The sequence below is a fragment of the Lampetra planeri genome, chromosome 17 (genome assembly GCF_965212315.1).
Source record: "Lampetra planeri chromosome 17, kcLamPlan1.2.h2, whole genome shotgun sequence".
In the NCBI taxonomy this organism is placed as follows: Eukaryota; Metazoa; Chordata; class Hyperoartia; order Petromyzontiformes; family Petromyzontidae; genus Lampetra; species Lampetra planeri.
Window position 1 is genome coordinate 13,673,781 of NC_136123.1, and position 27,151 is coordinate 13,700,931.

At 52.7% G+C, this 27,151-nt stretch overlaps 1 pseudogene; it reads left to right on the forward strand.

Moving 5' to 3' along the window:
- LOC144723201 (filamin-C-like) overlaps positions 1–21,860 on the forward strand; it is a 105,475-nt pseudogene extending 83,615 nt beyond the window's left edge.
- The last annotated feature ends 5,291 nt before the right edge of the window (positions 21,861–27,151 follow it).

Here is a 27,151-nt window from a genome sequence, read left to right on the forward strand (position 1 = left end):
TCCCTGCACCACCATCGCGCGATCCTGCGACGTGCTGCACTGTTTTTCCTGTGCACTCCGGTTTTTCTCTTTGTCTCTGCTGTCTGTTATCTACTGTCCGATCACACTTCACTGCAGTGATGTTTTTGCGTTCGATCGGCACATAATTTACGGGAGAAATGCTTGCGTTTTCTACCGCATCGTATGCATTTAATGTTTCCCGATCGTGGCGATATTTGCCCGCCCTGTCACTCGCAGCCTGCTTGCATTTTCCAATGGGGCCATGATTTAGCTTCAACTCAGCGGGTGGGGCGCGTATGGGCAGCTCGCTCTCAATTACTGTGGGTGGTTCATCACGTTTCATATTCTTAGGTTTTTTCGGTAAAGTCACGTAGGTAAAACATTAAAATTAATGAAAGTAAAATAAAATAAAAAATAAAAAATAACGACGTTTCGGAGGCAACACAAGTCTCCGTCATCAGGTGGGACCGTCACAGCCAGATTTGCTGCATCAAGTGAGGCAATGATTCAAGATGTAATCCCTTAAAAGCAAGTTGAGGGGGGAGGAGAGGGGGGGGAGCTCATCAGAATGTGGTAGCCAATGAATGGAACGTATCGGGAGGGAGGGGGGCGGGGCTCAAAGACGGCAAGACGTGCCACGTAGAACGCATCGGGAGGGGGGGCGGGGCCAAAAGAATGCACGACGTGGTACAAGTCGGCGGCGTGGACGTGGTTGTGCGCAAGCAACTACTGCTGCACACGCCAACGTATTGGACAGAGGGGGAGGGGAGGCCAAAAGAGAGTGTGGTGCAAGTGTACATGGACATGTGTGTGTACAAGCACCTATTGATACACATGATAGAAAAGAACGAAAATGCCCATGTTTATACCAGTGCTGGCTGAACAATGAAGAGAGTACTGTTAAACACTGGGGATGTTAACACTCTGTAAAGTAAAGTAAAATAGTGCCTGTCAGATAAGATGGTCCAAAAATGTGTAATTAAGTCTTTCTTGCGTGGTTGATAAGATCTTTCCAATGATTACTAAGTTTGTACCCATCATCACGGTTGAAATTATGTCTGTGTTTGTATATTTGTATGGCTTTGTGTACAAACCTTTGATGGTAGCCAGGAGGTTTGCAGAGAACCTTGGTCTCGGAAAAGACAATTTCATGAGAGCCCACCGAGTTGTAGCAATGATCGGCAATGGCCGAAGAATCAGTTCTGCCGTGTTTCAGATCTGACTTGTGCTCGCGGACACGATCAGAAACATGACGTTTCGTTTCTCCAATGTAGCAATCACCACAAATGCAACTCAATTTGTAGACTCCAGGATACTGTAAGTCAGGAACGACATCCTTCACAGATGGAATCAGATCACGGATTTTATGCACCGTACTGAATCGGACTTGGATCTTATGTTTGTTTAGAATTTTGGAGATCTTTTTGGTCACACCTGCTATGTATGGTAACGTGATAGTTTTGGTCGGAGTTTCATGTGGCTGTTTCTGTGTGGTGGGAGAAACAGCTTGGCGGATAGTGCGGTCAGAGTATCCGTTCATCCTGAGGGCCCGATGTACATATCTTAATTCACCGGTCAGGTGGTGTTGGTCAGAAATGCCATGGGCTCTGAGGTATAGCGTTTTAATGAGATAATTCTTTTGAGATGGGTGGTGGTGGGAATCCGGTTTCAAGTAGGAATCTGTGTGGGTGGCTTTCCTGTAGACAGAATGTCCCAAGGATCCGTCAGGCCTCCTCTTAAACAGAATATCCAAGAATGGTAGTTTACCGTCTTTCTCCACTTCCATGGTGAATATGATGGATAGGTGTCTAGAATTGATGTGGTCCAAGAAGTGGTTGAATGCTGGGAGGCCATGTGGCCAGATGACGAAAGTCATCCACATACCTCTTCCACAGGGAAGGACGCAGGGTGGATGTCTGGATGGCGTCTGATTCAAACTTTTCCATGAACATGTTGGCTATAACTGGTGACAAGGGGGAGCCCATAGGGGTACCCTCATTCTGTTTGTAGAAGGTGCCATTCCAGGTCAAATAGGTGTTGGTGAGGCAATGCCTAACCAGCGCAGGTACATCAGAATTCAATCCATGTTGGACTAAGTCCTCAATTATTGTTAGGGTGTCCGGTACTGGGACTTTGGTAAACAAAGATACTACATCAAAGCTGACGAGGATGTCATCAGGAGATAGTACCATGTCCTTAACCATAGAGACTAATTGGGTTGAGTTGAGTACTGCCGAAGAGGTCTTGCCTGTGAAGGGGAGCAGAGTATCTGATAGAAAACGGGCTAGTTTGTACGTAGGAGAGTTTATTGTCGACACGATGGGTCGTAGCGGGCTGCCTTCTTTATGGATCTTGGGAAGACCATAGAGTCTGGGAGGTCTAGCCGCCGATGGTTTTAGAGAGGGACGTTTGCTTGGTTCGATTAGGGAAGTCGAAATCGTGATGATACTCTTGGTTTTTGTCGTTAGACTTTTAGTGGGATCGTTTTTAATTTTGGAGTAACTCCCATCATTAAGAAGGTCCAGGATTTTGTTGTTGTATGAATCTTTATCCATGATGACCGTGGCATTGCCCTTGTCTGCCGAGAGGATGACTATATCATCTCTCTTTTTTTAGTTCCGCGAGTTCAGAGCGTTCGTTTTTGCTGATGTTACTAGTGGGTTTCTTAGCTATTTCAGCTCTTGCTACATCCGCAAGGTGCTCTGCAAACCTCCTGGCTACCATCAAAGGTTTGTAGACGAAGCCATACAAATATACAAACACAGACATAATTTCAACCGTGATGATGGTTACAAACTGAGTAATCATTGGAAAGATGTGATTAACCATGCAAAAAAGATTTAACTACACTTATTTGGACCATCTTATTTGACAGAAAACTATTACAGGTTACTGATAGACAGACAGTTTTTGTTTTACCATGTTTAGCTTTCTACCAGGTTTAGCTTCCTTTTTTCACACTTTTGTTATGTAGGCCAGGTGTAGTCACAAACCGAACCTCTTCATAATAAAGGCTCAGTCTTTTGTTATGCAGTATATTCATAGTCTCAAGCCGCACCTTTAATCATTGGAAAGATGTGATTAACCATGCAAAAAAGATTTAACTACACTTATTTGGACCATCTTATTTGACAGAAAACTATTACAGGTTACTGATAGACAGCCAGTTTTTGTTTTACCATGTTTAGCTTTCTACCAGGTTTAGCTTTCTTTTTTCACACTTTTTTTTATGTAGGCCAGGTGTAGTCACAAACCGAACCTCTTCATAATAAAGGCTCAGTCTTTTGTTATGCAGTCTATTCATAGTCTCAAGCCGCACCTTTAATCATTGGAAAGATGTGATTAACCATGCAAAAAAGATTTAACTACACTTATTTGGACCATCTTATTTGACAGAAAACTATTGCAGGTTACTGATAGACAGTCAGTTTTGTTTTACCAGGTTTAGCTTTCTACCAGGTTTAGCTTTCTTTTTTCACACTTTTGTTATGTAGGCTAGGCGTAGTCACAAACCGAACCTCTCCATAATAAAGGCTCAGTCTTTTGTTATGTAGTCTATTCATAGTCTCAAGCCGCACCTTACCATAATAATAAAAAGTGGGCCATTCCTGGCCCTTCCCCCCCCCTCAACCATTATATATACGGAGTGGTATCTCCTGTAATCTCTCATTTACTTGATACAGCTGTCAGGCTGTGACGGTTCCACCTGAAGACGGAAGCTTGTGTTGCCTCCGAAACGTCGTGATTTTTATTTTATTTTACTTTCATTCATTTTAATTTTTTACCTACGTGACTTTACCGAAAAAACCTAAGAATATTGGACATCTGTCAAAAAGAGCTTCATATTTCATCAGATTCTTCCAGTCTTAAAGGGTGCTGAGCCTTCAGCAGGTAGCGGAGTGGGGGCGGGGGGCTCAGCCCCCTGCAGTCCCCCGACACCACGGGAATCGTGCCGTGGTGCTCCAGGTGCCGACACAGAGAGTCCCTGCTCAGTGAAACCCCCCCTACCCACCGCACCCCCCCTGCCCACTCCCCACATATGCCCCTCTTCCTCACTCTCTTCCCCACAGGTGCATGCCTACAGGCCGGGCATGAGCGGCGGTGAGGTGGGCAAGCCGGCACCGTTCACCATCGACACGAAGGGTGCCAGCACAGGCGGCTTGGGCCTCACGGTGGAAGGGCCATGCGAGGCCAAGATCCAGTACCACCCTAAGGTGGTGGAGTTGCTGGGAATGTTGATGACGACTGCAATGTTGATATAAGGGTGGTCAGGACAATGATTATGGTGATGGAGACAATGGTGATGGAGACAATTGTCTGTGGCATTGCTGACAGTGTCGGTGAGGATGAAAATGCTCGCATTGATAACCATGACGACTATGGCGGTAATTACGACGATGATGATGTTGGTGCATGCACAGCGGTGCGGGCACGGACGGCCTGGGCATGGCCATCGAGGGCCTCTCCGAGGCCAAGATGCTCTGCAAAGACAACAAGAATGGCAGCTGCAGTGTGGAGTACATCCCCTTCACCCCCGGGGACTATGACATCAACATCACCTTCGGGGGCCTTCACATCCCCGGTGAGGCCCTCGCGCACGCAGACGCCCGTCACCCACCCGCGATCACATTCCTAACGACCCCGTGGACGATCCATTCCAGCGGCTCGATGGCCGGTGGGTGCGCGGCGACAGCACGGCAGGCCAAGGACGAGGAACCATTTCCTCACTCAGGACCAAACAGAATGTGGTGGCGATATGTTAACTACCTTGCCTGGTATACAGGAGGGTCATGAGTTCAATTCCGACCCTGACGCCAGTATATTTGGAGTTTACATGCCTATCTACCCATGATCACGTGTATTTTTCTCCGGGTCCTCTGGTTTTTCCCTCCACATCAATGTGCGTTTAGAGTATTTGGCCGCAATACATTTCCATGTGCAAATCCACTTCATTGAGCTATCATTTGTGGCTCGGTCGATTCTGAAAAAGAGCTACAGTACATAGACCAGTAGGCCTTACCTGGTAAAATAAAATAGTTACATTTTTAGTTTAGTTTGGGCAACCATACCTTCACTCGCACACGCACACACCCACACCTCGGAGCTATCGGATAATAATGCAAAGAGTAATCATGGCTCGCCTTCACCGGCGACTGGAAGCACAGTGCTTTGTGGCAGGTCGATAAGTGTGGCTAGGATGCTGTCAGCGATGGGTAAATGTGGAGGTGGAAGGCCTCGTGTGGACGCAGGCCGCCAGAAATGAACTTGCGCCGTACCCAGCCCGTGGGCCGCAGCTCCTCTCTCCTTGCACTCGACGACGAATGTGAAGTGGCAGAGTCAAAGTCCCTGATGGGGAGGGGGGGGAGGTGGCAGGGTTGTTCTGTTCAAGCACTCCACTCTGAACCTGAATACCTGAGTTGAATTCCAGACCACGAGTAACATCAATGGTGAGTGTCTGAAACAGTCCTGGGACCCATTTTCCCCCCCCCCCCCGCTTCAAAAGGCCATACTGTCCAACATGGTGAATTAGTCAAACGAGCAGCACGCAGAGAGGCCCTTCATCCAGCAGTCGACGACTTTGTGTGGCGTCTCGGCACTGTGTCGCCCTGCTAACCGGGACGCCTATCGCGGTAACTCATGCGGCGATTGTCGTTGCGGCGTGGTTTGTGTGCGGCGGTGGAGCAGGGAGCCCGTTCTGGGTGCTGGTGAAGGACGCAGTGGACGCCAGCAAGGTGCGCTGGGGCCTGGCTTGGGGCCTGCGGGACGCGCCGGAATTCCGCAGACCTTTACCGTCGACTGCAGCAAGGCCGGTCGTGCCACGCTGGAGGTCATGGTGCTGGATCCACGCGGTGTGGTCCGCGCGCGTTGCCGTGACAACGAGAGTGGCTAGGGTAACGACGGTGCCGAGGCTGATGAGGGTGACTATCGTTGCAACGATGATGAAGGTGGCAACAGTGGCAACGGTGACGAGGGTGACGGTGATCAGGGTGATGAGGGTGACGACTGTCACGAGGGTGACGATGGTGGCGACAGTGATGAGGGTGACGACAGTAATGACGACCGCCCTGGCAGGCTCTTGCGCAGTGCTGAGTGTCAGTAGTGGACAGGGAAAGGAGGCGGCCGGGTGGCTCGAGAGATTCAGAGCCAGTACCGCCGAGAGCCTGCATTCGAATCCAAACGTGATCTAACCGTGTAGTGAATGGTAGCAGCCTGGTTACCAATGACTTACATCCATCGAGACCCATACATTCAAATAGAGACTCACAGATTCAAATGGAGACCCATAGACTTAACGTAGAGACTGATAGACTCACCGCCACAGATTTGTGACTCGGCAAGATTCTTAAGCATAATATTCTCAGCCTGATCACCAAAGACTGTACACAAAATCTCTGCACTTCATTTGTCAAAATTCCAGCTCTGAACATGGCAAATATCGGTTTAACTGTCACTGCGACGAGCAATCATCTCTGGCGCAGAGCAAGCGGATTAGTGCTGCACCCGAATGCATGTGTGGACCAGAGGGCACTTGCAGGGATCTCAGAGGTAGCTCTGCGATATCCGCTTTCGCGGGCTCTTCTCTAAGACCAAGGGGGTGGTGCAGCTCTGCGAGAGTTCCGAGCCGATTCTTTGTCCGTGCTACCTGCACCTCCAGTGGCCCGAGCCACTGGAGGTGCAGGACAACGGGGACGGTACGCACACGGTCAATTACCTGATGAGCCATTACGGGCCCTACACCATCGGGGTCAAGTACGGGGACTAGGAGGTGCTCCGCAGGTACGCGGCGGTTGTGCGCACGGTGGAGCGTGGGTGCTCGTTTAGACACGCGCAGGTGCACAGGCGCCTGCTGCGGTGAGTTTTAAACATCGGCGCTGGGGAGACAAAGGCGGCCGGGAATGGCGCCAGCCGCACCGCCCGTTTGTGCGCCGTTGCCAGCCTGCACAGGCGCTCGCTCACAGAACTTACCCCAGCAGCAGCTTCAGTAGCAGCAGCGTGTGGGAGGAAACGTGGGACCTTTGTCAATTTACACTCCAATTTACGCCCCCTGGGCTACTCCTCTCTGTACAAATCTCAGAGGCGACCGCTCAGCGATCGTGCGTTCTGCTGCTGTGGAGGACCCCTGCTCTCCTGCCCACATCCAGAATCGTGACTCCCAGCTTGAAAACCGATTTTAAATTCCAAGCCTTTTTTCCTGTAGCCTGTAGTCTTATCATTGGCTTGTATCACGGATCTTCACGTTATCTATTTCGTGGGTGTAGTTATTATAGTCCTTGTCAGCTTTTTTTGTATTTCATTTGGAATTATTTACACTTGGGAGTGTTTTTTGTGTATGTGTATAACGCTCTGAGATTTGATGATGATGACGCATTTTAAAATCGAGATCATTTGTATTATTACGTCTCTATTGGGTCGCCGCAGTCCATTTAAGATCAAGGTGCTGCCGACGCACGATGCTAGCAAGGTGAAGGCTAGCGGGCCCGTCCTCAACTCGTTGGGCGTGTTGGCGAGCCTCCCTGTCGAGTTCACCATCGACGCATCCGACGCCGGAGAGGGCCTCCTGACAGAGCAGATCACGGTGCGTGGACGTGGTGCAGGACGTGGAGGTGTCAGACACGGGGACGCAGCTGGGTCACACCTGGGCCACGGGGTCACAGCTGGCACACAGCTGGGGATGTGGATACACAGTTGGGGACACGGAGATACAGCTGAGGATGTGGGGACACAGCTTGAGACACTTCAGACACAGCTGCACATGTGGGGAAAGGGAAACACAGCTGGGGATGCGGGGACATGACGGCTGGGGACAGAACAGCAGTTTACACCGAGACATGGCCAGAGACAAGAGAGATAGAGCCATGGGACAAGGGGACAGAGATTGAGACATGGGGACACAGGAAACCCTGCCAGGGACACGGCTGCTCAACACTGTGTAATAATACTCTGGAGACGGCTTGTGGAATCGGTCCTTTTATTTACTTATCTCAGTTCACAAGTGTAATAGAGTTCACGACTCTTGGACGCCGGAGTTGGAGGCACACGGGTTTTATTCACACAGCACGGTTCTGGCATACAACACTAGAGGGGGTGTCGGCCCCCTCACCCGGCTAGCTGGGGATACACGTGCTAGCTACTTCCTAGCCTGCCTCCTAGTCCTCCTCTAACGGGCTAGGGGAGGCTATCTGGCCCGACACTGGTAAGTCGGGCCCGGTACCCTGAGTCCCAGACCAGCGCTGACAAGAGCACCGGCTCTGGATCTCGGGACCACGCCGCTGGCTCGGTCCTGTTCGGCCCTGATAAGGACGGCGAACCAGGGGAGTCCAGGGCTCTAGCTAAGACGTCTTCAGTCTATACTGGTTAGCTTCACAAGAACCCCGAGCCCTCCGATACATCCCCTTTTATACCCAACCCCCCGCTGAGGGGTGGGGCCCCCCCGGGGTGCCTGGCGCGGACGTCGTAGAGAGCACCTCCCCGTGCACTCACGTAGCCCCGCCCACTGTGTTTGTTTGCCATAAGCTGCCATGCATAACGGGCTCTCTCTCTAACACCCCTATATCACCCCCCCCCCCCCGCATAGCTTGCAGCCGTCCCGGCTGCCAACATACAAAAAAAATGACAAAGCGCATTTACCCCCTGACCGCGCGTGTGCCTCACTATTTTCCAACAATAACAAGAACAACAACAAGAACACAACAAGAACGCAACAGCGAGAAGAGAAAACAACCCGACGCACCCCCCCCCGAATAAATACGAATTCCGTAAAAACAGCCTATATACAATTTGCAGGGAACCCACCACACACACAACACATGGCGAACCCAACATATGTACATCCAATGAGCCGGGAACACACCACCCACACAACACACAATGAACACAACCTATGTACACATCTTCCGGCCTCACAACAGTCTGCGCATTTTAGCGCGCGTCCTTGCAGCGGGCCCCTCACACGGGGTAGCCCCGGGTGGCGGACCGTCAGGTGGCAACAGTCCGTCTCGGAGTGAGTCCTCATCCGACGCCGCGTGACCCTTGGCATCCCCAGGAGGGGTGATCGGGCGTGAGCCCGTCACTCCTGATGCACCTGGAGGTGGCACAGCCGGCAAGGCGTTAGGTGAGAGCGACGGAGACGGACCCAGTGAGTCGGTCGACCCCCCACATGTTTGGCCACGCGTGTGTGAAGTGGGGATGTGTACCGCAACGAAGGGTTTTAATCTAGAGGGGTGCACGAACCACCGCCGCTTCCCCCATTTGATGCGCACGCACTGCGGTCGCAAAACCTCGACCACCTCCACAGGGCCCCGCCACGGCCGCACCAGCTTAGAGGAGGTAGCAAGTGGAACCTGGGGACAGTGCAGCCATGCCTTGTCCCCCGGCTTCCACTGCAGCATGTGCGCCCGACCCAGTCTGAGCCGCTCATTCGCTTTCTGACGGCGGTCAGAGTTTTGCATGGCAGCATCCCGTGCCTCAGTTAATTTGGCCAGATAAAATTTTACATGGTCAGCCAATTTAGTTTTACTCTGCGGCACGGAGATCTGCAGCTGGGCACGAACAGGCTGGTCAGGTTCGCAGCCGTACATGAGGTAGAAGGGGGAAAATCCCGTAGCTGCATGGGGGGCTATTCGGTATGCCGCCAAGACCCCTTGAATTTGCAGGTCCCAATCGGTCTGTGAGTCCGAAACCTGCTGTGACAACATTGACGTGATGGTGCGATGCAGACGCTCGACCATCCCGTCAGTTTGCGGGTGATACGGGGAGGTACGAATTTTCTTCGTGCCCAGGAGCTCACAGACTTGTTGGAGTAGTTTGCCGGAAAAATTTCTGCCCTGGTGGGTCAGCAGCCGCTCCGGAGCACCTTTGTCCAGGACATATCCCTGAACAAAGGCCTCCACGATGGCTGCTGCCGACTCATTGGCAAGGGGCCAGGCCATAGGCCAGCGCGTAAAATACTCCACACCAGTCAACAAATATCTATTGCCCCTGGGGGTGGCGGGGAATGGGCCCAAAATATCCAGCGCGACAAGCTCATTTATTCTGGACACTTTGATTGATTGCAAGGGTGGGTTAGACTCCCGTGCCGGCGGTTTTCGTTGCGCGCACCGAGGGCATGACCCCAATAAATCCCCGACATCCCTCATCATGCCTGGCCAAAAAAAATCAAGTTGGAGCAAGGCGAGGGTCTTTTGGGTCCCCAGGTGTAGGAGGCGCTCGTGAGCGGCCCACACCACCTTGCCCCGCAACCCAGAAGGGACCACCAGCCGGTGTCGATGGGATTTCCCGTCCCAATGCATCAGCAGACCTTGCACCATCTCCCATGCGTCGGCATCACCCCTCCCCCGCGCAGCACCCCCGACGCGACGACGCCACCCGAGGAGGGAGGTATCCTCCATCTGGAGGCGCCCCCATTCAGTGACGGGCAACCCCAACAGGGAATCTTTTCCCTGTTGTACGATCGAATTAGTAATCAATGTTTCGTCGTCGTCGGCGGCCGCCAAGATCGGAACCGATATGTCCCCCGGAGGCCTGCAACGTCCAGACCCCAGGAGGCATGCACATTCGGAGGTGGTTGGCATGCGCGACAGAGCGTCCGCATTGGTGTGGCGAATGCCCTTACGGTAGGTGGTTTCAAAATCAAAGTCCTGGAGAATCTCCAACCATCGAGACAATTGTCCCGATGGTTGTTGAACTCGCAGGGCGTACTGTAGTGCCGCATGATCTGTGCGGACGGTGAAATGCCGACCGTACAGATATGGGCGATACTGTTGGATGAAATAGACAATTGCCAACAGTTCCTGACGGGTGACACAATATCTTTGCTCCGCAGGAGATAACACCCGACTACCGTACGCGACCACCCGTTCCACGCCGTCAACCACCTGGGAAAGCACGCCCCCAATACCCGTGTTGCTCGCATCGGTGTCAAGCAAAAAGGGCTTAGAAAAATCGGGGTAAACCAAGGGAGGAGCTTTCACCAGAGCGTCCCGAAGGGAGCGGAAAGCAGCCTCCTCCTCCTGTCCCCAGTGGAACCGAACCCCTTTTGACGTTAAAGCGTGTAGGGGTTTCGCAATCGTCGCAAAATCCGCGACAAACCGTCGGTAATAGGACGCGAAGCCAATGAAACTCCTGACCTCTCCCACCGAGGTGGGAGTCGGCCAGGAGCTGACGCACTGCGTTTTGGCGGGATCGGTAGCAATACCTGAGCGTCCCACGATGTGTCCCAAATAACGCACCGATTCACGTAACAGATGACATTTTTGGGGTTTGAATTTCAAATTAGCAGCCCGCATCTTTTGGAAAACCGCCCGCAACCTCTGGAGATGTTCGTCAAATGTTTTACTAAAGACGATAACGTCATCCAAATAAATCAAGCACGAGTCCCATTGCAATCCAGCCAAAACTAATTCCATCAAACGCTGGAAAGTTGCCGGCGCTGAGTGGAGTCCCATCGGCAACTGGTTGAATTGGAACAGGCCGTGCGGTGTACGGAAAGCAGTTTTAGGCTTTGAATCATCGTCCAGAGGAAGCTGCCAGAATCCCGAAAGTAAATCCAATGTGGAGAAGAATCGCGCTCCCGCCAAGGCGTCAAGCGATTCGTCCATCCGTGGGAGCGGGTATGCGTCGGCCACCGAAATTTTGTTAAGGCGCCGAAAATCAACGCAAAACCGCAACGAGCCGTCCTGTTTCTTAACTAGGACGATCGGCGCTCCCCAAGGGCTGGTGGAAGGAGAAATGATGTCGGCGGCTAACATGTCATCAACAGCCGATTTGACATGGTCCTTTTCGGCGGGACTTAACCGAAAAGGATTCTGGCGTATTGGCGCGCTGTCACCCGTATCAATATGGTGACGCAGCAGATGAGTGCAGCCCAAATCGTATTTATCCCGACTGAAAACGTCGGAAAATTCCCGCAGTAGTGTTTTAAGCTGTTGACGCTCTGAATTTGACAGGTCCGTCGATCCCGCACAAAGCGCCTCGAGCCACCCTTCATCGCTGTCCGAATGTGGTCGCGGCGCAGGGACAGCGCTCACGTGATTCGCGACGGGTTCCTCACAGGGCACCGGCGTTGCGTGAGCAAGCACGGTCCCCTGTGGGACCACCACCGTCTGCGAGCCCACATTGAGGACCGCGATGAAGGGGTCTCCGTCCCCTCTTACTATGGTCTGGGTCGGAAGTAAATGAGGTCCACTAACCCCGGCCCTAGACGGCCCCAGCAGAACCCCCTGGGCCCCAATGCCCTTAGCGAAGGGCCGCTGAAGTTTCAAAGGAATCAACATTTGTGCCCCCGGAGGAACGCGCACCATTCTATTTACGAACGCCGGCACCGTCGCGAACGCCGTCCGACTCGTAACGGGGGATGGCAGAAACGCCATGCGTCGGCCCGATGGGAGCTCAATGCATCCCTGGTCGATTAATATCCTAATCGGCATTTTGGCCAGGAAGTCCGTCCCCAGCAGGCAGCGAGGAGGAAACAAAAATCGGCCCAGACAATTTAATATCCCCGATACAAATTTTGGCTCGAATTTGTCCAATGATGCCAAGTGAGCCCCCATTAGCAGCATAGAATGGCACGCTAACGGGCATCAAAGGACGGCTCTGGACAGGGAGAATATTGTAAATCAATTCCGAAATAATGGTCGCCGATGCTCCCGTATCGACCAGGATGCGCACCTCAACCCCGTCGATGTGCCCCACAACGGCAGACGACCCCGATGATGCGGCTACAATACGATGGGCCAACACGGACCACTGGCTGGGTTCGATATGAGTACCCAGAGTGGTGCGTGTTGGTGCGATGGTGCGCGTGACGGGCGTGTGCGTGGGCCAAACATGAGGGGTGCCGTGACTCGCCGGGTTATGATGACGGAGCTTGGGAAGAGGGCCGGCGTCCCGTCGAGGTGTCGTCCCCTGCTGCCGAGGAGAGCGGCACCCCGAGGCGACATGGCCCCGGATGCCGCAGTTGTAACAGCGCGGGAGCGCTGGCGAAGACGATGGATGGTCGAGATGGCCCGAACCGCCCCGGTCCGCCCGTACTCCCGCTCCCTGCTGCCGTTGATGGTTGATGGCGCAAATCTCTTCCGCCGGGAGGGTGGCTGCAGCCACGGCACGTCCGCTCGCCGCCTTGCTGGCCTTCCGTCGTTGCGCGAGCAGGTTTGCGTGGAGGAGTCGTGCTACTTGGAGGGAGCACATCTCCGCGTCGTCTTGTGCGACGATGACGATATCCAAGTCGTCCGCCAGCAGGAGTATCTTTTCCGTGACCATGGCGTCGACACCTTCGATGTCCATCCGTGGAAAGGCCGCCTTCGCCAGTGCCAGGAGGCTTGTGCGGTACGCCAGGGGCGACTCCTTTGCCCCCCGCTGGCGATCGTAAAAGAGTTGGCGACAGTCCGACGGCGGACCGTAGACCGCAGCCAGCAGCTGCATCGCCGTCTGCAGCGTGGAGCGCCTCTCCTTCGGTGCCGATGTTAGAGTGGCAAGGGCGTCGCTGTCGAGGAGTGCTGGCAGCGCGCGGAGAGCCTCGGCGTCCGTCCACTGCGCCATTTCCTGGTGAGCGAGGAAGCGCCGCTGGAAGCCGCCCCAGTCGCCTTCCTCGCCCACAAATTCTTTGAGTGGAGGTAGCCGCTGATGTAACGCAGCGGCTGCCGCGGAAGGTCGCACTCCCCCGTCTCCCCCACCCGGCTGTGTCGCGACTCCGTCTCCCCCACCCGGCTGTGCCGCGGCTCCGTCTCCCCCACCCGGCTGTGCCGCGGCTCCGTCTCCCCAACCCGGCTGTGCCGCGGCTCCGTCTCCCCCACCCGCCTGTGCCGCGGCTCGAACAACTGATGGCATCGCCGGTCGCACCCGTGGTGACGTGCCGTCCGTTGGTGATGACGCGGCAGGTACTGTATGCCCGCCGTTGGACTTGATGCTCAACCTGGCCACGCCCTCAACAGCAGCTGCGGCGATGGCGGGATTTTCAAAGTGGTGCTCCGTCAAAATGGCGGGAAGGTGCTGTGGTCGCCGGCTGCCGTCGCCCCGTGGCGGTCCAGCAGCCCCCAGCTGTGTGATCTGGTCCAGCATGGCGGCAGCAGCGTACAGCAGCTCCGCCAGCTTAGCATGCGTCTGCCTCAGCCCCTCTGTCGACGGCTCTCCATTCTCCTGTTGCTGCGGTGTGGACGCATCCGACCCCGACTGCTCCGTGTTTTCTTCAGCCGTCCCGGGCTCCCCGACTGCAACGGTGTCCTCCCCCTCCGGTACCCTGACTCGAGCTGTCCGGCGCGTGTCCATGTTCGTAGATCTTTACTTCTGACACCAGATGTAATAGAGTTCACGACTCTTGGACGCCGGAGTTGGAGGCACACGGGTTTTATTCACACAGCACGTTTCTGGCATACAACACTAGAGGGGGCGTCGGCCCCCTCACCCGGCTAGCTGGGGATACACGCGCTAGCTACTTCCTAGCCTGCCTCCTAGTCCTCCTCTAACGGGCTAGGGGAGGCTATCTGGCCCGACACTGGTAAGTCGGGCCCGGTACCCTGAGTCCCAGACCAGCGCTGACAAGAGCACCGGCTCTGTATCTCGGGACCACGCCGCTGGCTCGGTCCTGTTCGGCCCTGATAAGGACGGCGAACCAGGGGAGTCCAGGGCTCTAGCTAAGACGTCTTCAGTCTTCACTGGTTAGCTTCACAAGAACCCCGAGCCCTCCGATACATCCCCTTTTATACCCAACCCCCCGCTGAGGGGTGGGGCCCCCCCGGGGTGCCTGGCGCGGACGTCGTAGAGAGCACCTCCCCGTGCACTCACGTAGCCCCGCCCACTGTGTTTGTTTGCCATAAGCTGCCATGCATAACGGGCTCTCTCTCTAACACCCCTACACAAGCACTCCCCGTTGCTGGCAGGCAACGGGAAGTGGGCAGACAGATCGTAAGAGACGCACTGCCACGTGGCACTCGGAGCCCCGCTTGTGCGTGGCCCCTCTCTCTCTTCGTTCCTTCTCTGACCACGTGTCCCTCGGCTCTTCCCTTATTTAATGCCCGGGTCACGTGGTACGCTCCAGCCAATCCTTAATAGCCTGCGCTGAATGTTCCAGATTCCCCATCAACTCCCGGGACCACGCCCCTGACTTGTCTTCCCATTGGCTGAGGCCAAGACCAGCAGAACCAATCATCCTAGCTGACATCCCTCGATCACGCCAGGGCCATGCTCCCAGGCTCTCCCCCCATTGGCTGTAGAGCAGGACCGGCAGAGCCGATCACCACATGAGCCGGACATAGGCTCTCATTACAACTGTAACGATCACACTCACGGTTATGCACGTTCGTGGTGAGATGTGGAGTCGGGATGATCTTCACACGTGTTCACTGCCGCGCTGCTCGTGGTCCGAATGCTGGAATCCCTGGTCAAGGGGCTCCGGTTGTGCAAATTCCCTCTTGCACAAGGGGGATCGGTGACCCTTGACCCCTTGCGTGGGGGCTCGGTGAACCTTGGCCTCTAGCCCCACCGGAGGTCGTCGCCATCACCCTCGTCCCCGTCGAGGTTCCCTCTGCTCCACATCGGAATTTTGCTTCTAGTGCTGCCCTTGTCCAATCGGGCTCTGCTTCCACTAATCACGTGACTCCCTTTGGGCCAATCGAGCGAGGAGTCGATAACCCACGATGTGATGGTTGTGTTATGATAACCATCGTCACCATCGTCATCATCCTCGTCCCGTTCCCCCCGCTCCCCTCCCTCTCGCTAGGACGTGAAGGGAAAAACGTCCGAGGCGACGATTTTCGTTCGCGATTGGAAATCCCGAACGATGGAGGGCTCAAAACCTTCTCCCCAGGCTCCTCAGGCCACCCCCCACTCCACCCCAACCACCTTCTCTGTAAGGCGCCCCCCCTCCTCCCCGCTCGCCTCCTCCAGCCTGGCCTGTGACTGAAAGTGAATGCAGCATGCTTGGATGGCCTGCCGCTTGCCCTTCGCTCGGCGCACGGTGGCTTTGCAAAGATCGCCCCTCTCTTTCTCTCTGCACAGCACGAACTTGCAGCACGCAACTCCATTGCTTCTCGATCGGGGTAGGGGGGGTGCCGCCAAACTTCACCTTCCTCCCCTCACACTCGCCGGGCGGCCGAGCAGCCGGTGGTACTCGGGCTGGCGCCGCGTGCTTGCGTTTGGGGTTTGGAGCCGAGCAGCGACAACGCCAGGGCACATGGCGCGGGGGTGTGTGTTTTTTTTTCACTGCCGCGTGCGACGCAACTCCTCTGGCATGGGTCCTTCGCTCCCCGGTCTCCATCTTTGGGGCGCCACGGTGGCGAGATATTAACTCCCTCACCTGATATAAATGAGGTCGTGGGTTCGTCTCTCTCCCCGTGGTCACGTCAATTTCTCTCCGGGTCCTCTGGTTTTTCCCTGCACATTTATAAAGATGCCTTTAGAGTATTTGGCTGAAATACATTTTCACGTGAGCAGCCACTTTGTTGAGCTATAATTAGTGGCCAGGTCACTTCTGAAAAAGGGCTTTATAGCTCAAGTGGGCCTTCCTTGATAATATTAAAAAATAGTTAGTTGGTATAGTATTTGGGTGAACAAAATAAAAGTGGGCCCCCAGAAATGAACGTCAGCTTTGGGACCGACTGGCACTGCCAAATAGAATTCTCCCCGGCACAAGCTTCCGTTTTGGAGCTGAGCACCACTGGCGCTGTGGGTAGCGCTCTGTGACATGAACCCGGTTACCTGAAATCAATTATCTGAACCGGTCCTGGGCGTCTACCCTCTTCACCAGCCCCCACACTGCCGAGCGTGGTGAAGTATGGTCAAAGAAATGACGGTTCAGAGTTGGGCAAAATCTCATTTGCATGTGACTGAGATATTATTGCGTTTGGATGTTGTAATTGGTCTTTTTTATCTGATTCACATGAGACATGGTTAAATCGTTCACTTTGTATCCTCATTAGGTATCCTCCAGTATTTTTAATAAAAATGTATTAGCCAAGCTCTGCAGTTAAGAAACCCCCATAACTGACGTGGCTCTCAAGCTCTGTACATTTTAGCGATGCACACAGGTTCTTAAACGAGTAACTCCACAGAAAGTAGATCGGCAGGTCGCCTGTGATGGGATAAAGTGTGGGTGCTCCCACCTCTTCCAAGACGTCTGGCCATTGTGGAGAGTAGGCCAAGTCCCCTCCCTTGGAGATCTGCCAGCATTGGCGTGAGCGAGCAATTACAATGCTGCACCTTTACCTTGTAATATGTTTCTCTGCAGCACCCCTCCGAATGTCCAGGGGCACGATGGGTTTTAATTTATTGGGAAACTTTCTTGAATGTCCAAGCATCTGAAAGTGCCATAAATCTCATCTCTTTAATAATGTGAAGGGCACTCCCATTGGCAGGTGTTCCTGTGCGGCATAAAGTGACGCAGCACCGGCCTGGAAGTTTTCGGTTGCGGTGTTGCTAATTGGTTATTCAGATTAACTAATCTCTAATTCACTGTGAGCAATTCACAGTCCAAAAAATGTGGACCATGATGCTGGCGTACGAACCCGTGGCCTACTCCATACCGAACAACGATGCGGGATCCATAACGTCCGCCACGAAGATGACGGCGCGGTGCACTCGCACACAATGTAGCCGCGGCGTTAACCGGGACGGCCAGGGGCGCTTGAACCGCGAACCTCTACAATAAACGAGCGCCGTTGTCAGCGGAGCACTTGGTGGCCACGATCTCTGGCAGGACCTGGACGGGAAGCCGAAAAAAGCAAACATCAGGGACAACGGCGACGGCACATACGACACCGTGTACGTACTGTCGATATGACGGGGCACTACACGATCACCATCAAGTACGGCAGAGACGAAATCCCCTACTCACCATACCGCATCCGCGCCCTGCCCACCGGCGACGCCAGCAAGTGCACCATGACTGGTATGTGCGGGTGCGCGTCAGTGAGTGGGGGACGCACCAGGTACTCATTTGAGGCTGAGTCGACCTAAGGGAGACCCAGGACCATTTCAAATATTCGTCAATGGTGTTGGCCGTGAGCGGAAATCGAACTTGGGTCGCCGAGTTCGAAATGCAGCGCGGTAATCACTACACTACCGCTTTCCATAAAACGTACACGAGTGCTTGAACAGACACGCACGATGCTGAATATACACATCAGCACGTGCACGAGCGCGGACGCATTGGAGCTGCAGCCGTCAACCGCTAGGATGGCGATTCACCGCTGGGAGGATTGCTGCTAACCCTCTCTCCTCTGCCCTGTGTCCCTCTCCGCAGTGTCCATCGGGGGCCACGGGCTGGGTAAGTACAGTTCCAGGATGAACAATCCACACTCATCCGCCCTATACAGAGGTGTGCATTTGGGTGGGTCCGTACATGGTCTACAGTGTGGTGGTTCAGTGAGTACGTGGGTGGGTGGGTGGATGCGTGCATGATCTGGAATGTGGTTGTTGAGTGCGTGGGTGGGTGAGTGGGTGAGTGGGTGCGAGCATGGTCTGCAGTCTGGTGGTTGAGTGAGTGCATGGGTAGGTCAGTGTCTGTCAGACCAAGTTTGTAACGTGGGTGGAGGAATCAATGTGTGAAGAAGTTGACATGAACGGCAACCGTGGCCATAGCAACAGGAGCGTGACGAGGACATATCATGGGAAAAATTATATCTCATGATACCAGCTTCCTCTTCAAACAAGCGGACGATCCTGGGACAACCGGGGAAGGCGGTAACCCGAATCCCCCCCCCACCCCTCGCCCCACCCTGCCCCCGTGCCAGGCGTCGGGGTGGGCCCCACGATCCAGATAAACGAGGAGACGGTGATCACGGTGGACGCCAAGGCGGCCGGCAAGGTGACGTGCTCGGTGTCCCGCCCCAACGGTGCCGAGCTGGACGTGGACATGGTAGAGAACCACGATGGCACCTTCGACATCTACGACACGGCGCCCGAGCCGAGCAACTACACCATCACCGTGCGTTTCGGCGGCGAGCTGGTCCCCAACAGCCCCTTCCACGTGCTGGTACGACGAGGCGCGATCGCACCCACTAGTGCTGTGGGCGGCATGAGGGTGCAAACGTCACTGTGCCGGTTCTCGCCGCTGTGTGGCACGGTTCCCACGTGTGGTTCGGGTTGCACCGCACGTGGTTCGGTGCGATGCCCCAGACTCTGCTACAAGTGGCAAGGGGACTCCGTGTGAGTCTACGAGCGACTGTGAATCTCTATGCCTCCATGTAAGTGTACAGTATTTGATCCCCTGCTGATTTTATACGTTTGTCCACTGACAAAGAAATGATCAGTCTATAATTTTAATGGTAGGTTTATTTGAACAGTGAGAGACAGAATAACAACAACAAAATCCAGAAAAACGCATGTCAGAAATGTTATAAATTGATTTGCATTTTAATGAGGGAAATAAGCATTTGACCCCCTCTCAATCAAAAAGATTTCTGGCTCCCAGGTGTCTTTTATACAGGTAACGAGCTGAGATTAGGAGTACACTCTTAAAGGGAGTGTTCCTAATCTCAGCTTGTTACCTGTATAAAAGACACCTGTTCACAGAAGCAATCAATCAATCAGATTCCAAACTCTCCACCATGGCCAAGACCAAAGAGCTCTCCAAGGATGTCAGGGACAAGATTGTAGACCTACACAAGGCTGGAATGGGCTACAAGACCATCGCCAAGAAGCGATTATTTGCAAATGGAAGAAACACAAAAGAACTATCAATCTCCCTCGGCCTGGGGCTCCATGCAAGATCTCACCTCGTGGAGTTGCAATGATCATGAGAACGGTGAGGAATCAGCCCAGAACTACACGGGAGGATCTTGTCAATGATCTCAAGGCAGCTGGGACCATTGTCACCAAGAAAACAGTTGGTAACACACTACGCCGTGAAGGACTGAAATCCTGCAGCGCCCGCATGGTCCCCCTGCTCAAGAAAGCACATATACATGCCCATCTGAAGTTTGCCAATGAACATCTGAATGATTCAGAGGACAACTGGGTGAAAGTGTTGTGGTCAGATGAGACCAAAATAGAGCTCTTTGGCATCAACTCAACTCGCCGTGTTTGGAGGAGGAGGAATGCTGCCTATGACCCCAGAACACCATCCCCACCGTCAAACATGGAGGTGGAAACATGCTTTGGAGGTGTTTTTTTTGCTAAGGGGACAGGACAACTTCACTGCATCAAAGGGACGATGGACGGGGCCATGTACCGTCAAATCTTGGGTGAGAACCTCCTTCCCTCAGCCAGGGTATTGAAAATGGGTCGTGGATCGGTATCCAGCATGACAATGACCCAAAACACACGGCCAAGGCAACAAAGGAGTGGCTCAAGAAGAAGCACATTAATGTCCTGGAGTGACTAGCCAGTCTCCAGACCTTAATCCCATAGACAATCTGTGGAGGAAGCTGAAGGTTCGAGTTGCCAAACGTCAGCCTCGAAACCTTAATGACTTGGAGAAGATCTGCAGAGAAGTGGGACAAAATCCCTCCTGAGATGTGTGCAAACCTGGTGGCCAACTACAAGAAACGTCTGACCTCTGTGATTGCCAACAAGGGTTTTGCCAACAAGTACTAAGTCATGTTTTGCAGAGGGGTCAAATACTTATTTCCCTCATTAAAATGCAAATCAATTTATAGCATTTTTGACATGCGTTTTTCTGGATTTTGTTGTTATTCTGTCTCTCACTGTTCAAGTAAACCTACCATTAAAATTATAGACCGATCATTTTTTTGTCAGTGGGCAAACGTACAAAATCAGTAGGGGATCAAATACTTTTTTCCCTCACTGTATATGTAGTCTCTGCTACTACTCCCGTTGCTAGTACTCTTCCTCCTGGTGCTGATGCTCCTTCTCCGTCTGCTGCCATTGGTGGCTGTACTGTTTTCATCGCCATGGTTTTGTGTCCCTTCTGACAGGCAATTCTCTGGAACAGCAGCATGAGCGCGCCGAGCTGTCTCAGGCGGAATTGGTGGCGATGCATGTGTAGTGACATAAGACGTCACTACTGTGTCGGCCCGTACGAGGGCTGGGGGCCCCAAGAGGGTGCCTGGGGGGTCACGTGGTGGAGGGACCCAGACCTCCCGTGAGGTGGGGGAAGGGAGGCGTGGCCTGGGAAGGGAGGCGTGGCCTGGGCGGAGCCGGCCACGCCAGAGCAGATATAAGCGTGGTGTGAACGCAGAGCGAGGCTGTTAAACTCCGAAGTGAAGACGACATCATCAGTCCTCAAGTCCCGGGTCGTCGTCCTGGACCAGGCAGGCCGTTGCCTGCCTGGTCCAGTCTGTGTCGTGTTCTAGAGTGTTAGTGAGTTGAGGAAGGTGGTCACCACCATGTACAGTGTTATATTACTTACCGTTTAATAAAGTGTTGCCTCCAAGCTGTGTGTGTGTGTGCACCTAATTCGAACCCACTACACATGTGCAGCTAGGCGAGCACAAGGTGGAGTGCATGCAGACGCTGGAGAACGAGAAGCGCCGCGCCCGGGAAGAGCTTGACAAGATCAGGTGCGTAGCTCCTTCCTTTACCTCCCCTACCGATTCGTGATCCTGAAGTAATCTATGTCGCGGTCTCTCATTATTTAACCCTTGCATGCCCCTGCCATCTAAATTATTCTATTCTGTCAGTTTTTTTTAACTATTTCAAACGCCTTGAGTGAATTCGCTCTAAATATACAATTAGATCAGATATATAGGACAGTTCGGTGTGAGATTTTCCACAGTTCTGGGTTTTAGTCTCTTGGTGCGAGTGAGCGAGTGATTGAGTGCCTGTGCTTGACGCCGTGCTGTCTCCTTGTGTTGTCCAGGGGCACGATGGACTTTCTCAAGGCCGAGCTGGGAGTCTCCAGGGCAGAGGAGGCTGCGAGGGCACAGGAGGTGGTGCAGCTTCAGCACACACTTCACACGGATGCTTAGATGGATTGCATGCACGGCCAGATTGCCGAGCTGCAGCACCAGGTAACCAGAGCCTGAAGCTGCAGCCCCCCCACCTCCATGGGTGTGCATGGGGTCTGTCCTCATCCCCTGAGCAGTGCACCATCGCATGTTGGTGCACTGAGAGAATGGTCCGCAGAAGCATATATCACAGAACTACTTCTGAGAAATCTTTAAGTGCCCTCTGGTCCACACACAATAGGAGGACGTACTTTGACATCTGCCCTGCTATGGAGAGTAATGAGCAATGTTAATTACAAAACAGTCATATCTTTGGTTTTCAGAGCTGGAACTTTTAGTGCAAATCTGACATTGTTTTCATAGGCTTTTCTGTGAAGTCATTGATGACCAGGCTGAGATCATTACCTCACTGCACATGTGAACCTGGCTTAATCACAGGTGGCTGAAACCTGAAGGGGTTATATAAGTAATATGGATGCAGCCAGGAAGGCAGCCAGCAATAATTTTTTTTTTTATAATGTAGTATGATAATGCATTTTTGTATGGCAAAAGGTATAATTGTGACTACAGGATCAGTCCTCCCATCATGCTTTTTAATTTTGTCTGCAGATAGGTGAATGGTGATGAGGTAATTACACTTGACTAGACAAGGCACGCCCTGACTAGGCCTGTAACTAATTCACCCCTCTCATAATTTGTCATGATTCAGAGTTGCAAATGCACTTGCTCTAATTTGTATACTTCAGTTAGAATAAATACAATAGAATTATACAGTCAGCTGCAGTTTACAGAACTTTCTCTAAAATGCGATTGGCTTGCATTTGTGTAATTAAGGACTCTTAGGCGATGTAGGTCTCCGTCTGTCCTTTATTGGGTTCTTGTGTCGCACCCCGTGATGTCCCCGGTCGGACCTGCACCTCTTCCGTCGCGTGCCCCCGCACGCCGTTCGAGTCCTCCGCTCTCTCTGCAGCCACACCGCTGCCCGTGTGCCCCGCACACTCTGCAGCCACCCCGCTGCTCCGTGTGACTCCGCACACTCTGCAGCCACTCCGCTGCTCCGTGTGCCCCGCACACTCTGCAGCCACTCTGCTGCTCCGTGTGCTCCCTCACACTCTGCAGCCACTCCGCTGCTCCACGTACACCGCTGGCCGACGGTGCCGTGACTCCGACCACGTGGCAATTCGTGCCACTCCTTCGCCAGCACCCCGCGTGGCTTCTCCTATCTTCACTCTCTCTCGACTCCCGATCCCCTTCCGGTTCTCACCCTATATCCTCCTCCTCACGTGACCCTGACTCCTCCTCCTCCTCACGTGACCCTGACTCCGCCCCCACTCACCCCGACGACCAGGCTCCACCTCCCCTAATACTCCGGCCCGCGTGAGTGGTGCGGAGGCAGCACCCACCCTTTCCTTGCTCACATTACATTTGTTAGAAAAACAATATAGGCTTGCAGACAGACAGCCCTATGCACATCACAGAGTTTCAATGACTGAAGTGGCAATTATTTATCTATTTCCAAGCCGGGCTTAATTATAGCTGGGTCTTCTCCAACCCAGCACATATTTCCACACTGCACACCACATTCAGTATACCTCCCCAGATATGACTCCAGCATTGTAGAATATGTGCGTGCGCGCAGTTGAAGGAGTCGGAGGGGTACATCCTGGCACTTGGGACAGAGAAGGCGCAGCAGCAGGACACGCATCGGAAAGAGGCCTGCGAGCTGGCGACGGGGCTGGAGGAGGTCTGGCTCACCCTCGCCGATGCTTTTAAGCAGTTCGAGCGCAACTCCAAGAAGGTACCGGCTCGCAAGGGCACGTGTGGCGAAGCCGCGATTGGCACTGAAGAGGGGCGACACGGTGGCAAGATGTTAGATGTTAACTACCTCGCCTGTATACAGGAGGTTGTGGGTTCGATCCCAACCCTGACACCTGGTCCTCTGGTTTTCCCCTCCACATTTAGAAACATGCGTTTAGATTAGTTGGCTGCAATAGATTTCCACATGATAAGCCACTTCGTTGAACATTAATTTGTGGGCAGGTCGCTTCTGATAATTAAAGTTTGCGTTTTAAGACATCTGTGGCATCGTTCACAAGAGGATGAGACCCTTGTGCAGCTGTCATGCCTCAATTACAAATAATGACATGTGCCAATGACAATTTGGCCAGGGATACATTTGTCACCTCACCAATTATTCAATTGGTGCTCAACAACAATGTAATCATGGAACATGAAAGGAGTAAAAACCCGCTGAGACCTGACGGGTCATTGCTCAGTCAAAATAATAGTACACAATGCAGCAATGAAGTTTTAGCGTGAACAAAGCCACGCACAAACAAAGCAATACAGGGAGTTAAGCGACTAAACCAGACCACACGATGTAACAAATTACAACAGGGAGAACATACGGCATTTAAAACCAAGGGAAGGTATATACAAACAAGCAAAGATAAAACTAAATGTTTGTGATTATATACAACGTATTAATTTACTGTGATTAGCCTTCTACATTCTAATTCAAGCCGTCCGAGTTTGATTCCCCGCCATGGCTAGCATCCGTGGCCAGTGATATCTGAACCGGTCTTGGGTGTACCACCACGTGAGGACCAGTGTAATGAAGTATGATCAATGAATTCCCATGACCAGTATGGCTCAGGGAAATTTTCATCCAGCAGTATCACAAAACACATTCAGTGGTGGACGGATCATGGCTGCTCATGATGATGATGCTGATGATTACGATGGTAAAACGAACGATGTCTGTATTAAGGCTCAGGAGGACGAGGACACAATCACTTGGCTGAGGGAGGAGCTCAATGCGAGCAAGGAGGAGCTTGCAGTGAATGAGGCAGAGCGCGCCAGTGCCCAGCCGGAGCTCGACACCCCCCAGCAGGGACTGTCGGCGCTGCAGGACCAGCTGGCCACGTCCTAAGCTGAGAACGAGGACACCCTGCATCAGGTAACGCTCCCAGCCTCGTTCCCACGGCCACTGGGAACCCGGACTCGACTGGTCCCGGAACGGCCCAGGTCTAACCGTGACACAGCACTTGAGTGGTTAGGCTCTGTAGGGTCTGACCATCTGCTCCCCTCTGCTACATGCATGTCCATCCCCTCCCCGTTCTGGGTTGGGAAGCGATCTTAATCTGACCTTTTAATGCAGATTTTGGGTTACTTAATCCATATATGTGGGCTTTTATAGGCGTAATCATGGGTTGTGTGCCTGATGGTCTGACAAGATTGGGTGCATTCCGCATGATTTGGTAAAACATGTATGGACATCTGTGAAAAATATCTTCAAAGCTCATCATACTCCAATATGAATAAAGATTCTGGTTCTATATGTGTTTGTTGTTGCATCTGTATGTTCTACAATAACTGCACACAGTCGTTAATATGCTTTTCTCTGTCCCTCTGCCCATGGCCCAAGCAGCTCTTCGAGAGGAGCCAGCAGCTGGGATCCCTGCAGGCGGGGATTCTTTGGAACCAGCGTGTGTTGGTCGAGCTGCATGCAGAGCTGCAGCAGTACCGTGAAAACACACACTTACAGCTGCAGCATTTGGATATGCTACACCAACAGAGCGAGGTGGAGGTGAGCGCACAGGACTCGCACGTCACACAGACAAATACCTCCCGTAGAGCTTTCATAGACTGTTGGGGAAAGCGTTGTTAGTGAGCACCACCTGTGAAGGCCGGCACGGGTTACTGAGCATCCTCTGTTTAGGGACTGTACCACGTTACAATCCACCATCTCACCTCTAGTAAAAGTACCTACTACTACTAGACCATCTGCTCCCCTCTGCTACATGCATCTCCATCCACTCCCTAATTTTCTTTGGGAAGCAATTTTAATCTGACATTGAGTATTTGGATGGTGGTCGCCCATCCAAGCACTACTGAAGTTCAACCCTGCTTTTCTATCAATATCTCTTAATATTGAGTGCATTCCGGGTGATTTGGTCATAGGTTGTGTGGTGTATAGACATCTGTGTGAAAGAGCTTTGTAGCTCATTACATTCCTAAATGCCAAATGAAGATCCTGGTTCTGTGTGTTATTCTACCTGTATGTTCTACAATAACCTCACACAGTCGTTAAAATGCTTTTCTGTGTCCCTCTGCCGCCATTTTCTCGTGGCCCACGCAGCTCATCGACAGCAATTTGCAACTGGAATCTATGCAGGCAGAGATGCAGTGGTATCAACGTGTAGTGGCAGAACTGCACGCCGAGCTGGCGCCATAACGCGACAATGAGCAGAGCGCACACTCAGAGCAGCAGCGTCTGCAGAGCGAGGTGGAGGTGAGCGCACAGCACTCGCGCGTCGCACACACATGTATATAATATGCGTTTAACGTAAATAATAGATTCATACACACACGATTCAGTGTATGATGATAATGATGAGCTGGTCTAACCATCTCGTTAAGCCGTCATGGTCCCCGTTTATAAATACAGATTATCTATCTATAGACACAATTCCATTATTGCCGGACACAGTGATAACGATGATAATTATTTAGCACCTTTCTGTACACCGGGGCATCTCTGAGCGCTTTACATCACATCTCATCTCAACACATGTGAAAGGGCACCCCCAATGACAGATATCCCTGTGGGCACAAGATGACTCAGCACCTGGTGTGAAATTGGCATTTGTCTGCCAGTAGGGGGTGCTGATTGTTGTGTGTAATCCCAGTTGAGCTGGTATAAGTACTTAGTTGTGTGTCGTGTCTAATGGGTCGGTGTGTCCACAGCTTGTCACGGTTGAGGAGGAAGAGGACATCTCTGGCTGCTCACTGGAGCCCAGCATTCAAGAAGCCTCCCAAGATCTGCCCCCCCCAGGCCTCCAACATCCTCTGAGCCTCTCACAGCCCCCCACGCTTCCAGCACCACCCACCCCCACCAGCACCTCCCCTTCTTCCTTACAGGGCATCGCGTTTTAATAATAAAGGTTTGTATTTAATATTATCACCTCGTCTCAATGCTTTTGAGTGTCTGGGACACGCGAGTGCCTCGCATTTATAACAGAGGTCTGAGGAAGTTGAACGAGAAAGCAAGTCTGCTGAAAATAAGTTTACATGAACATTCTATCCCATGGGTAAAATCACTACCATACAAGGTTAGGAATTATTTCAAACAACTGAGCCTGGCAGTGATTAGGAAGTTTGGAGAATATTCAACACTGTCTGAGGAGTTTAATGCTGCCAAATTTATGACCCAGTGCGTAGACGAGGAGCGTATTACGCATGTGATGTTGATCAATACCACGAAGGTGACAAAATGTTCAAGATTATGTTTTTTAATCCTTGAGTCCAGA